Here is a 15,437-nt window from a genome sequence, read left to right as displayed (position 1 = left end):
GTTTGACGTTGTCCCTTCCCCTTTTAAAGGTTTTTTTGCTGTTGTTGTGTTTCCGGTGTAATTTATTGCTCAATTAGTCTTGTTTAATAGGCCCTGCAGACGCAACTGCAGCTTGCATCGATATATTATGGATATTTGTGTATTCAGGAGGCGATTGAAATTAGAAGGTTCGAAGTAAAGACAGAAATTACTTTTTCGACGAAGGGGATTACCCATATTACAAAATTTTACGAGAAATAGATATTTTTTTACATTCTTGCATAGTATTGGATGAAGTAAAAAGTTTATTTTATTGTAAGTCGGGTGATTTTTCATCCTCATGTCTTTTGAGGATCAGCGTTTGACAGTAAATTCATTGAAGTTTCTGGAATATAAAGGTATTTAGCAAAGCTTATTTCGCATTAACCGTGCAATAATGAACTGAAAAATTATGGATTTTTTGTTGCATTTTTTATGATAATTTATTAAGGACCTAAAAAAATGCCTTATTCTCATCATCGCAAAAAAGCGGTTTTCATCTTTTGTCTTTTTAAACTCACGTTATTCACAGCCGGATATTCTTTAATTATAGTTTTTGACTTATATTAAAATTACGTGCAAGAAGGCACGAACATATTATTAATACCACCTATAAACTTAAAAAAATTATCATTAAGTCCGAACATGTCTATAAATAAATCCCTTAGTTCTACAAAAAAGGGAAATGATTGCTTCTAAGAACCATTGAGAACGCGACTGTTGGTAGTTAGAAAGAGCTCAGCGATGAAACTAAAAAATTCCAACAGTTTAATCACTTGTTTTTCTTCTATTTTATTCAACATCCTGTTTGCATAGCTATGCACTGTAATAAAATATATTTTAAGTTCAAACATTAACCTCTATTTAACGATTGTTTGTAGTAGACTTATCAGAATTCCGATGTTTTACGATTTTTTTACGGCCGCTGTCACATCAATTTTCGCTCTATCACACGAGTTGTGGAATACAAACGTGTTGACAGACCGAACTGGTGTACTAACTACTCACCAATACTAAACACACCAAATATCGTGGCACACGAATGTGGAATATTATATTGCAAAAAGAATTATTTATTTTCATTATAGTCGACGCAAATTCGAGAAAAATGAGTACAACTGATTTATTGAAATTCTCTTAAAAACTTGATTAAAATCCATTTCCTAAAATATCAGTTCATTCAGAATATCGGAACACGTTTTTCATGCAGCTCTCCTTTTCCTGATAAACATAATGAGGAAATGCCTCAATATTAGAACTTTTACGAACAGGTGTTCTGCTGTTCTCATAACACATTCGCATTTTACTGATACTTTGTCAGAAAATTATTCAATTCATTCGTTAAAGGCCTGCAGTCTCGTTTTCAACAGGAATAGGAATAATTTGAATAGATTTGTAGTTATTTAATAAGATTTTGAATATTTTTTACACATTGCTTTTTAAACATTATTTTCTTTTTGTATATACTTCCTTCTCCCATGAACACTAGCTCATGGAGCTCATCTTGTAGTAGTAGAATAATGAGGAAAAAAATAAATTATTTTGCATTCGGTTATAATTTTACCAGATTTTTAATAAATTAACAATATTTTATATCAGTAAATTTTCACCGTGTATATGTATCTACGTATTACCATCGCTATGCTACCAAAATTGAATAATTGTGAATAATAAAATAAAAATTGTTTGTTCCAAATTAACTTAGGCAATTACGTATGTTTGTAAAAATAGACTCACTGATATCAGTTGACTCAAGGTAAGGTAGGTACCAAGATATCTTACTTATACTTGTTTGTGTTTTATAATGACGTAATTATGATTCACAAAGACAATAACCGAAGCATTCCAAATATGTATATCTACAAAAATTAAATTGTGAAGTGGATACGCTGGATAGATCTACAATAGTGAAGTGGATACGCTCGATAGATCTACAATAGTGAAGTAGATACCCTGAATAGATCTACAATACTCTTTTTCTCTATACGCTGACGACCTCAAGATATATAAAGCAATTAAATCTATGGAAGATTGTGAACTCTTACAACAAGACCTTAACACATTATCTGCCTGGTGTATTGACAATGAAATGGAATTGAATATAGCTAAGTGCAAAGTTATAAATTTCACCAAGAACACCAACAAAACTCTATACTCATATAGCATATGTGGTCACAATCTGGAAACAGTTGAATCGATCAAAGATTTAGGAATTATATTCGACAACAAACTAACGTTCAACCAACACATAGAATACATTGTAAATAAATAAAATAAAGTACTAGGTTTTATTGTAAGATCAACTAAACTGTTCAAGAACTCTAATAGCCTAATAATTCTATTCAATTCGTTAATCCGCAGTGTTCTTGAGTACGGGTCAACAGTCTGGAATCCACATTACATTACACAAGTATCCAGACTTGAATCTGTCCAAAGAAAATTTACACGGATTTTGTCTTATCGATCAGGTGTCTACCATCTTCTAAATGGGTATGAACAAAGACTTACATATTTCAAATTAGAGAGTTTAGTTAAAAGACGAAATATAAATGACCTCTTAATGCTTTACAAAATTGTGAATAATCGTGTTAATAGTAACTTAGTCAATCAAATCAATTTTTACGCCAGGCCCAAATATACTAGAAATATGAACATATTTTGGACCGAAATTTTTGCCAATAACACTGGATATTTTAATCCTATGTCTAGAATGTCTCGATCATACAATGATCTTGCTAAAATACACACTGTCATAGATATTTTTGCAAATAATATAACGTGTTTCAAGAAATATCTCCACGATTTCTGTACTTAAAAAAAAAGAAAAATAAATAAATAAAAAAAATGTTTAGTGGTTTAGAATTTTTTTTAATATGTACTCTTTAAATTTTTCTACTTATTATGTGCTTAAATCTTTGTAATTAAGTTTTAAGTTTTGTATTTAAATACTGTCATTATTTTACATGTTTGCTTATGTGAATGTGCAAATGTGATTGCTGCAGACACATAAGTCTAGGGATATTTATAATTGTACTTTTTTATTTTGTAATCCATTATTAATGTTTTTATAAATATCCTGTTTGTGTCTCGAATAAATAAATAAAATAAAATACAGAAGTGGATACGCTGGATAGATCTACAATAGTAAAGTGGATACGCTGGATAGATCTACAATAGTAAAGTGGATACGCTGAATAGATCTACTAAGTGAAGTGGATACGCTGGATAGATCTACAATAGTGAAGTGGATACCCTGAATAGATCTACAATACAGAAGTAGATACGCTGGATAGATCTACAATAGTAAAGTGGATACGCTGGATAGATCTACAATAGTAAAGTGGATACGCTGAATAGATCTACTAAGTGAAGTGGATACGCTGGATAGATCTACAATACAAAAGATCGATTTTTTTATTAAATTTAACAAAAATACCAATTTCTACTAAATACTAGTGGGTCTATGTTTGTAACTCGGGTTCAATGAAATCGATTTTTTTTAATTGGAACTGATTGGACTCATGATATAATATTTTAATTATATTATGATATTATTTCTATTACATATTTGAAATGTATTTTTTTATTTTATTTTATGGCTAGTTCAGAATTTTCAATCTAAATTTATTGAACGACAAGATTTCTTATTAAAAACTTGATCAACTTTGTTGAAAGAAGGTTCACACTTGTAAATATGCTTTCAAGTGACGGATTGATCAACTAAGATTGAAACCTCTGATCCCACTATTATGGTTAATCTTAACGATTAGTCAGACTTCATGATTTTTCAAGCTAACATGCAATTATCAATCCTAAAAATGCTCTCCAATATTATTTGTTAACTCGAGGTTATTCAATTTTGCTACATAGCGACGAAATGTGTTTTTTGTATTTTTAACAACGAATAAAATAAATCATGGTGTTTTAGGGACTTCCTCGATATCATATCTGTCATTCGCAATGCACGATGAAATCTGCAAACATAGAGCTAGACGACCATAGTAAAATCCACGAATGCACATTAGATAGGTAATTTTAAATCCGACGACAGACTTCTGGCACTGCTCAGAGATTTAACTATTTTCAATCGTGTCTGATTTGTCCTTACCGTCTCCACTATTTTCTCGAACTCTCATGCACGTTTCAGCCCCGTCAGAATTGATTTATTGTCACAATTAGAGTCGGGTGATGTCATTAAAATGCAAACTTTATCGTTGGATCGCTGCAGACTTATGCATCTGTAGTTGCATTATTTTAAAGCAGTACTTGCGCCTTGGGAATAGCTACAGACACGTCAATAAATCAGTCTGTTCTGTGTGAAAGCGCCTCTTGAATAAAGTGCACTAAAATGTTACGTGCTTGGAGCTTAACGTTTTAGAAATACGACATTTTGACTTCTGGCATGCATTTGTCAATAATTTTAATTGCATTCCGTCTACTGTCATGATGTGAATATTTTGTGAAATTCAAAATATACTTTCGTTTTTTTACGATAGGGTTTCATTCATTTAAAGATATTAGAAAAAAATCTTGGAAATAAACTCTTTATGTACCTACGTTGAAGAAGAAGACAATACTTCTTCTTCTTCTTTTGGTATGATGGGGGGGTCAGAGGGGGGCATCTAGGTCTGCGAGCCAGTCTAGGGCTTCAGGCGTCGCCTAGTGGACCTCATCAATCCCGCCGGGGAATGAATGGAGCGGGCATTCGATGACCACATGTTTTAAGTGTTCCCCGATATTTATCGATTCCCCTTGGCCGGGAGACCTATCGGTCTTCGCCCCCTTAAATAGCGGCATAGTTAAGATAATACTGATAACAAGAAACAGAACAAGACACAGAAAAGTAAAAAAAGGTAACGGTCTCAACTGGGTATCGACCCATTCGACCATTAGGACCTAATTATTATACGTCATTTTTGTCGACCTCATATTTCAAATTCAGAATTACAATATTATCTTACAACTATTTTTTTCATATTTTTGGCTATTTATTCTGAATGATTACAAAGTTGTAAAAAAAATCTTTGTAACATAGGTAATGTCTCGGATAAACATTTCCAATTTTTATTTGTATGAACACCTTTTAACTTTTTATAAAAGTTAGTAAATATGTGCCTAATTATTTTATAAATTATATTTGCTATCTAAATCTAAGCTTTGTGTACAGTTTAGGTATTTTGACAAATCCCAACCTTGTTTTGAACACACTCGTTTATTCACCAGTGTAACAATAATTTAACTTTTTATATATAATAATTTAGTAGATTGTATTGTTTTTATCTCAGTATCAAAAAATCATTACGTCACTGGTAAAATACCAAATATTTATATAGCTTACCATGAAAATAAACGTGTCAAAAAAAGTCCGTACATTAATTAACATAATAAAGTTATTGTAGAAGGTTAAATGTAGAAGTAACACTAGAGAAAGGGTTTTAAAAAATACAAGAGGTTTTTCTATAAATATAAGAGGTATTTCTTAAATAATAAAATTTAATTTGTTATAATTGTTAGCCTCAATGCGTACTTCCCTTTTCTGAGGACCACATTAATCAATTTTATATTACGTAATATATATGTAAATAAAATGGACTGTATTGAAATTAAGTTAAATTAAACGAACTTAAATGAAATTGGCTAAGAACCATAAAATAATTTGTTTCGGTTAATTTATAATTTCCTAGTATTTTAGATACGTACATCAAAGATTGTGTTTCACGCCTCTGTGTATTTATAATGTGGACCAATCTGCTAGGTGCTTACTCAAATGCATAACAAATGATAGGCTTAGTCTATTTGGTAAAATTGTATCTTACGCGGATGATACAGTAACAATAGTGAATGGAAAATCCTGGCCCGAAACTTTTTTGAAGGCAACAAAATGTATTACATATGTCTCATCATGGCTAAAAAGTAATAGACTCTTCTTAAACTATAATAAAACATTTTACCTAACCTTTTCTAAAAATAGTATAAATAAACCCCCTTACAACCTTAAAATTCGAATACATAACGTTAACTGTAATCAAGAAATATGCTCATCTTGCTTTGAACTCGGAAAAGTTGAAAAGATTAAATATTTAGGTATTGTTATTGATACAAAATTAAATTGGCAGTTACAAATCAATAATACCGTCTGTAAATTAAGATATCTTACATACACATTTTACAGACTAAAATAAGTGCTCAATGTTGAAAAACTGAAAATTATTTATTTTTCTTTGGTGCAATCTTCACTCATATACGGAATAATAGGATGGGGCGGTGCGCTTCATGCACATATCAAACCTTTACAAATAATTCAAAATTATATCATCAAAGTTATGTATAGTCGGAAGAGAACATTTTCAACGGATGAGTTATACAAAGAATCTAAACTATTCTGTCTCCGTAAACTATTTATTTTGCAAACTATGAAATACATTATTAAAAACAAAAATAAATTCGAAATAAATGAAAACAGAACCAACGTTAGAAATAATAATGTATTTTATACCCCCCAAACGAACACAAAACAAATGCAAACACACTGCAGTTTCATTGGACCTCGTACTTTCAATCTTTTACCGAAAAATATTCAAGTGATTAATAAACTTCCTCAATATTTAAAAGAATTAAAATTATGGCTTTTCGATACAGCAGTTGAATTTATGTTTCTCATAAAATATTCACCATATATTACACTAAACACTTATAACTTCACTATACACTGTTATAAACACTTTTTATACAAAACGCTTAGAGAAAATGTAATCTTGTTTTTGTTTTATATGCCCACAATTTGTTTATTTCTAAGTACAATAAAATAATAACTTAAATATATTACCCACGCACAGGCTGCGCCTTAGTGGGTTCCCATTATTCGTATTGTTTTATATAATATTGTATGTAATTAATGTAAAAACTGGGAAAAATAAAGGAATTAAAAAAATAAAATTTGATTATAATAATTTAAAAATAGGACTTTAAGACTTTCAGGACTTATAGGAAATAAAATAATAAAGCTAGCAATAATTTTTTTTACTTATTTATTAATGTTAGTTTGTGGTTATTAATTTGTACTTTAATAGTGTTTTTATATTTATCTACTACGTCAAACATGTTGAATATTTGGTCAGTGTTATAAGATTGTCTTTTTAAACTAACCTGTTCAAGTAGTTTATTTTCAATGTATCGTACGTGTATCCGGCAAACACCGGTTACGTTCCAAAAAAATGTTTTGCATGAAATTTTTTAAATTTTAATGAAAAAAACCTTAATTATGCAAAAAAAACACGCAACAGATTTGATGTATGACGAATTGTACCAAAATATCAAATATTTATTCTCATTTAAATTTTTTCCACGAAATTTAATAAAAAAATACCTTTATAAGGTACTTAGTAATAAGGCGAAATATCTCAATCTATCCTTGCCAAGGTGTGCCTTCAGTCTTGAGGAATTGCTTCACGACTACGCGGTGGGAAGAGCGCAGAATCATAAATCACATCACGTTATTAAAGATATCAAATTATTATTTCTTGTTCCATTGTGTTGCACCGAATACAATAGGAACAATTCTGCATTAGCAATCCCTTGCAATCAGTATGCAGAAATATCTTTGATATACTGAGAGGTCAAACATAACTGACAATCGAAATTGGCATATTAATTCAATTGATGTCTTCTTCAGTATGATACCACGTACATTCAGACTACTTAGTATGTAAATGAACAAATCAGAAATGATAGTCATATACATTAATATAGACTTCATTCGATTTGTACTGACACAACGTGACGCCATGTTTTGTATTTTGTGGTGATTTTAAGCAACATATTAGCATGATAAATTTCGTGGATTACCTGTACTAAGCATTTATGCTGTATTTATCATTATCATTACTAACGACAGCTGTAAAGTCTGGGGTGTATGGTAAGATTAAATATGACTAACAAATAATCACCCAGACCAGTGGTTTTCAACCGCTGCGCTGTTTACAGAAATGTCATTTTGACACCTGGTTTCGATGATCATATGCCTAGAGCAGGGATCGGAAACTGTTACTGTTAATTACCCAAAATGGGGTAATAATTAAGAACAAGATGGAGGATGAAAAAATACATAATTAACATAGTACAGATTTCATTACATCCCTGAATTGTATCCCTGAATTGTCTCCCTAAAATAATTGTTTATGTAGGCATCTAGGTTTCCCGCTGATAGCTCTATTGTTATATCTTTCTCTTTTTCAGAAGCATGTAACAGAATAAAATAATTCAATAGATCTGCTAGCCATTTGTAGGAACTACATATTTTATCAAAAAACCGCAGATTTCGCAAAAAAAATAAAAATATTTTTTCACCTATCTATGAGAATGAAAATCTGCTTATCTAGAATGAGCACCTACATAAAAACATTTTAATAATATACCCTTCAATTATTTCGTTCATTTAATTTCAGAAGGATTTTTATTTTTTATTATTGCCTTCTTAAAAGTAATCACATTATATCATCGATGTATTAATAGATACGTAGTTATTATCTAAAGATGGATGTGAAACTATTAAAGAAATAACATAATCCTTAAATATATAATAACGTTAAGCTTCTAGTTTGTGCTATTTCACTTCAAGTGCGTCTTACTATAATAAACCTAAAGATCATTGAAGAAGATAATTTTAATAAATCTAAAACAAAAAGAAACAGAATAAAAAGGTAACAGTCACAACTGGGAATCGAACCCAGGATCTTTGCCTTACCGGGACAACTCCTCTATCCATTTGACCATTCTGACATGATTTTTTAGTGTATTTTGTTGATCTCATATTTCCAATTCAAAATTAACAGTATTGTCTTCAAATATTTTTTTTCGGCTGCTATCTTTTTGAATAGTGGTCATAAAAAGACTCCTTCAGTACTTACATAATATTAATTATTATCACTTTAAAACTTTAAAAAAATTAATAATTTATGGATTTAGAAAATATTATGTATGTATAAATTTCATTAAGATCAAAGCGTCCCAAGTTCATACGTTAGCCCAGCTGCTCTGCCCCTTCTTAAGACAATCGGATTTGTATACACAAACGGCCAGGACAAGCAAAAAACATGCCAGAATTGAATAAAATGAACTGTTTGAACAATCGTAGGGCATGCGATATGGTGCTGGCATCACTGATTAGCAGAGATTTTATTGAAGAAAAAACTTTGAACACTTTTTTCTCGAAACCTCCTTTTTCTTGCTTCGTTAATTTTTTTCTCCGGAACTACTGAACCGATCATTATGAAAATTTAATTACACATTTGTCAAATGTATGGCTAAAGCTGGAAATAGAATAATATGAAGTTTTTGGTTTAAAGTACTTTTTAAAATCAAAATAGGTATAATTTCTGGAGACTTTTTTTTCAACGACCGCCATTTTTTTAAATTTTTACTAAAAAATCATAATTCTTGTTTGGATAGCAGTCACAATAAATCTGAACTTATGTATTTTTGGTTTTTATGTTACATCAAGATTACACATCATTAGTTATAGGAACCATACAAAAAAATTCCGAAAAATACCCAATTTTTCAGCCATCTAGTTATTTCGATATATTGTTCTCGAAAATATTTTGTATATTTTCACCGACCCTGGTGAAAACGCTAACCTGAAACAATAAATGATGACTTTTTATAATATAACAGAAAGTAAAAAAAATACATATTAAACATTTCAAGAACGCGTTTGAAAGTTGAGACTGGATCTGAACCAGTAATAATTCGCATTTATTTCAAATTCACAACACCCTCCTAAATTTGCGCCACCTTTTGTCATTCCCACAAAGGCCAGTAATACAAAAGTGACTCTGACACTGCCCACTTTTGTCACTCTTTGTTTACGTCAAATGGATCCCGACTGTCATTTATGTTTCGAGACTAACACGCTCACTGCCGGAATCTGAGATAATATTTTTGAATCTTAAACGAGTTTAAAGGAATACCACCTTTTTTTTGTTAAAAATCGTCTCGAAGGATCCAGAGAGTGTGTATGTAATATATCGTTTTTAAGCCAGAAAATTTTAAAGATTAGTATTGCTTTGAACAATTCGGTATCTATTCTTATTTTTACATAGATCTTTTTGAATTTCTCTATTGTCCCGATCAATCCGAAACTCGGTAGTCGACGACAATGCATTCTATCAACTTTTGGTAGCACTTACGTACACATACTCGCTTTTCGCTGAAATTGGCTCAACTTTATTGTTAATATACGAAATTAATCTAGGTTCCACCAAATTGGGATTTGTCTTAAGTGATAGTTGAGAGATATGAACAGTCCCTGGGGGAAGGTTCAATCCTCAGTCAAATATTTTTTTGTAAGTTTTAAAAGTTCAAAGTAGTTTTGAGCCAGTCCCTTGTGAGGAAGGTTCAATCATCAGTCACACAAAATAATGTAAATAATATCAAAAACATCAAACTATAAAAAATATATATATATATTTATAATTTTTTGTTACAGGTTGATATTTTTGATATTATATACAGGGTGTATCGGCACGTAACCGACAAACTTTAACCAGCTATTCCTTAGTACATTTGGAGTAAAAAATGTTATGGGCACTTTGCTGTCCGGTAACATTTTTTTTAATAAAAAAATTACCATTCATATTTTCACCACTGTTTTATTCCTTGTCACAGTTTGAAAACCCATCTGGCAATATTTTATTCGAGTTTCGTTGAATAATATACGTACGTACCTACATTGGCGCGCTTTTACAATCACAACGATATGGCATGGCACCATTCGTCTCATTTTTAACTATTATTATTTAGTGTGTATGAAAGAGCGAAGACGCTTTTTGACTCACTTGCTAACAACAGCTGTTGAACACGAGAAACAATGCCAATGACAGTGACGGAGTGTGGAGTTTTTTATATTTTTTTTGTTTTTAATTGAAAAAAATCTTACCGGAGAGCAAAGTGCCTATAACATTTTTTATTCCAAATGTGCTAAGGAAAAACTGGTTAAAGTTTGTCGGGTACGTGCCGATACACCCTGTATATGAGTGTAACTAAACTAACTAACCCACCATGACGCCGTTTCCACGCAGGGTACGCAGAGATGATAATATAACTCAGCATAGACAAGCATTCCTTGCTTCACTCACATTCATACATAAATAAAATGTAGTTGCTAGTGGAATTCGTGGTAATTTCTCAATAAATTCCTTTTAAGACTTTCACGATGTCAGAAATCGCTGTTAAAAAGTTAACTTCCTTTACACGAAAAACCAGACTTTTTGCTTCACAGTATAGCAAAAAGTCTGTTTTAGACAGTGACTTTAAAATTTCAATGAACCATCGAGATTCTTTTATAAATGAAATAATTCATCAAAAAGATTACCTATCAGTAATGCACGTTTCAAAATTTTATCAATTTCTTATAAGTATTCTTTGGAAAAATGTGTGTCATCAACTGGAAAGAGCTTTAAAATACTCGTGAATATTGAATATAATTTTCGTTTAGTTTTTGCATTTGCAAATTATAAAATGCTTTCGCTACACTGCATAAATATAATTATAATTTGATATTTACTAAATAATTTTTATATCTTAAAGGGTCTATATGTTTCCGGGAGCAAAGGTGTTAAACATGACATATTAGAGAATTAATCACTCCACATCCGCAGTGTGTTGTATTATGTGTTAGTGAAAGGTAAAATATAACACCATACTACCTTCGTACCACTATTAACTACTCCTCTTTGACAACGACATGTCGCCTTAAACGAAGTTTTGTCGGAACAAATGGGCAGCAATAAATTTGTCATGAAAGCAGTAAGGAGCAGAACATTTTTCACAATATTCATGACAGAATGTAATTATTTATCCTTTGCACAGGAGGCATGGAATCCTTGGAAAGACTAACTTTACATGGATTTGAAATTATTTTGCGTATCCTAGTATTAAAATAGTGAATTAGGATAACCTATTCTTACACCGTGTTCTTAGGTACATCCTATATAGAAAGATATCTTTGTTAGTAAATTTCTCCGAGGAAGTAATTACGCATTGAGCATACACTAAGCCCGAGGCAAATAAAATTACTTACTATTTTTTTGATAACCAGGCTAAATAATGTACTCATTTTTTAACACTTTCGTTTTTGGCAGCAAAAACAGAGAGACTACCTGTAATTTTATCTATACTTAGCCTAGGATAGCTAAGCTTAGCAAACGACTAGCTTATATTTTGATCAGTGGGTTAGGTTTGATTAGTCTTTTAATCAATTTCACATAAAATTGAAACTTCATTTTTATAGGCGTCCAATTTGAACCGTAAAAAACCCCGTAAGTCACATCACTATCAAAATTGATGAGACCACTGTATCTAATGACAGTAATGACTCGGTTCTTTCAGCCATCCAAGACCGCTGGGTTCGTTGATTTAGCTGAATCCGATGACTCAGCACAGTCGGTGGTTCATCGCTCTCGCGTGTCCAACAATGGCGGCAGCATCCGTCATTTGTCAGCGGGGTCATAAATCATCCGACACTTTCAATGTGCGAACTGCCGAGCATCCACTATGATTAATGTCTCCTCCGACGGTGGAAGAGCTTAGTGGATGTGTTGTGTGTTGCCTTTGCCTTGGTCACTGGCTGTCTTAAACTTGTAGGGGTTGCAGGATATTGCACTTGATAAGCAATCATTCGTAAACTGAGTATGCATGATGCAACCCCAAAAATATCCCAAACAGTATAGAGGTACAGATAGCTACGAACTAACCAAACCCAATATTGTTTACTAATAAGGGAAGCAGAAGACTTGTACTGAAGCTGTATAGCCTTGTAAAACATTATCTTAAATTATTGTAAGACCAGGAAATATTTACTCTGTTTATCTGTTATTTATTCAATTTAAAAGGAAGACTTTAGGTACATCTGTTATATTAGAAATTCGAATTTATTTTCTTTCGAAATAGTATCTTCGAAGCGGAAATTAACCCATTTCCCGACACCCTGTCAAGCTGAATCTCTGCAGATAGACTTGTTGTCGATGATAATATATTCTATCAAGTTTTTGATGGCACTCATGCACCCACAGACGCGCACACACGAGCGCAAATACGCGTTTTTGTGAAATTAGATAGCATTATATTTTAAAATTTACAGCAGTTAATATACGAAATAAATGTCCCTACAATCCAATTAGGATTTGACTTGGGTGTAAGCAGTGTTGACTCCAGTCCCCGAGGAGGAAGTTTTAGGCCTCAGCCAAACCGAAAAAACTCTGAAATTGGCTACATGAATCAAGACATGAGATGAATAGGTTAAAAATTGAAATAAAAACCACTTTTAACTTACAATAGTTTGGTGTTTCTGACGCTCTCATAAATTGCGTTAAGTTTAATTAATATCATTGTAAGTATAATCGATTTAACAGGCCACGATATATTTTGTTAAAAATACATATTCTTATTTTGTACAACAGATTTATTATACCTACAAATAATTATATTCATTATTGTATGCATTGAATATCTACTTGGTGTTATAATATGTCAAATGGATATGGTTATATGCAGTGGCGGCTCGTGACTTTTGGGTTACTAGAGTGCTAATACTATAAAAAAATGGCATTTCTGATGTTGTTATAGCTGAAAACGATTTTTTTTTTTTTTGAAAATCAATTTTTTGTATGAAGATTTTCAGGAAATTTCAGTATAGCCGTGCGCCGCACGGAATTCCTGAAAATCTTCATACAAAAAATCAATTTTTCAAAAAAAAATAAAAAATCGTTTTCAGCTCCAACAACATCAATTAAGGGATTTTTTGTAATATTAGCACTCTAGTAACCCAAAAGTCACGAGCCGCCACTGGTTATATGTATTATTACTGTTACTATTGTGAACTTACAATCTTCAGAATATTTTTTTAACTATGTATGTAAAAGCCCAATGGGCGTATAAATAAATAAATAAAAATATAAAAAAATAATAATATCTATAACTATAAACTTCTATTTTAGAGTGCTTTGCATAAGTAAAGTTATAAAAATAACACAAAATAACTTATTGACTCTTACGCCACATCCCAGGAGGAACACCAAACATCTTTATCATGGTCTCAAATATCTTTATTTATTCAAACATCACCTCATACATACTTCTATTATTTCTACTTCAAATATTCATTCTCTTGATCCTGAAATGTGTGCGATTCCGTCTTTTCTCCCTTTCAATAACACGAAAAATATATAACTCTGCTCCTCTAAAAGAAAAACGTTTATAATTTAATCATACATCTTAATTTTCTTATCTAAAAGAGAGCTGATTGTTTGGGTAAATATTACAAATATTAATTTGAGTTTGTGCTGTGATAATCTGATCAACGGTAACGTTAAGCTGGAAATAGTGCCACGCATAGTGAATTAATGAAGAGATGTAGCGAGCATCGGTCCAGCTCGTCAACGCTACGTCTTCGGTTGACCGGCGGTACGCGTGTTACTATTTTCAGCCAAACTATTTTTTTGACTTCTTGAATCAATGAATTTTCCTCAATTCATGACCATGCTGCATCTTCTCTATTCATTCAAGTTAAGGCCCCTTCAGATTGCCATAAAGACCGCTGTTTACCGGATAGCTAGCGTCGAGAAAACTATGGCTAATGTATCATCGTTCCTATTGGTATTTGTTTAAACTGAAGTGTGTCATAGCGCCGTGATTTATGGCTGGCCTTAATGAAAAAGTTTCATGAAACTTGCGATATTCTGAAAAATCGCACCACGTTGATGGACGGGTACACAAATGACCGTACTTCAAACATAATGGCTGGGTAAACAAATGCTGTGACTACATCATAGGTCATAGGAAAAGACGACTGAATGGACTAAGTACGCTGGTAGCATGATAAATTATAATCACACTTTAATAAAAATCATTGGGTTAACCTAACCTACCTAAATAATCAGCCGTATTAATGAACTATCCTCAGCAATAAGTTTGCATTATTTAACTTTAAAATATATTAATTAATTTAAAATTGTCACTTCCCTTAGCTAAAAAATTGCAATCTCTATGAAAGTTTCAAACTGGTTTCCTTGTACGAGTATTTGTCATTTTGGCAGGATTACACAGCTTTGTGTCACCATAACAATGCTTTCAAGCTCAATGAAAATAAGAATACCAACACATATAAATAAGAACAAGAACTGTATCTGCTTGTCTACTGGTCCACTTCGCAATTCAGATGCTAAAATCATCAGCTTTGTTATCTGCCTAATGACTAGGTCATTATTTAGAATGAATTCCTGGCTTTTCCCAGCGGAGAACAAATAACCACTTCTTCCTACTGACCGAGAAAGGTTTATTACCGGCAGCTGCGAGACGTCTGCATTCGTGCCACCACTGGACAGATAACTCCTAGAAGTGTGATCTATATATCTGCAGATCTG

This window comes from Hesperophylax consimilis, chromosome 6 (genome assembly GCF_061612785.1).
Source record: "Hesperophylax consimilis isolate HC1 chromosome 6, BYU_Hcon_1.0, whole genome shotgun sequence".
In the NCBI taxonomy this organism is placed as follows: domain Eukaryota; kingdom Metazoa; phylum Arthropoda; class Insecta; order Trichoptera; family Limnephilidae; genus Hesperophylax; species Hesperophylax consimilis.
The sequence above is the reverse complement of the archived record's forward strand: the minus strand, read 5'-3'. Positions refer to the sequence as shown.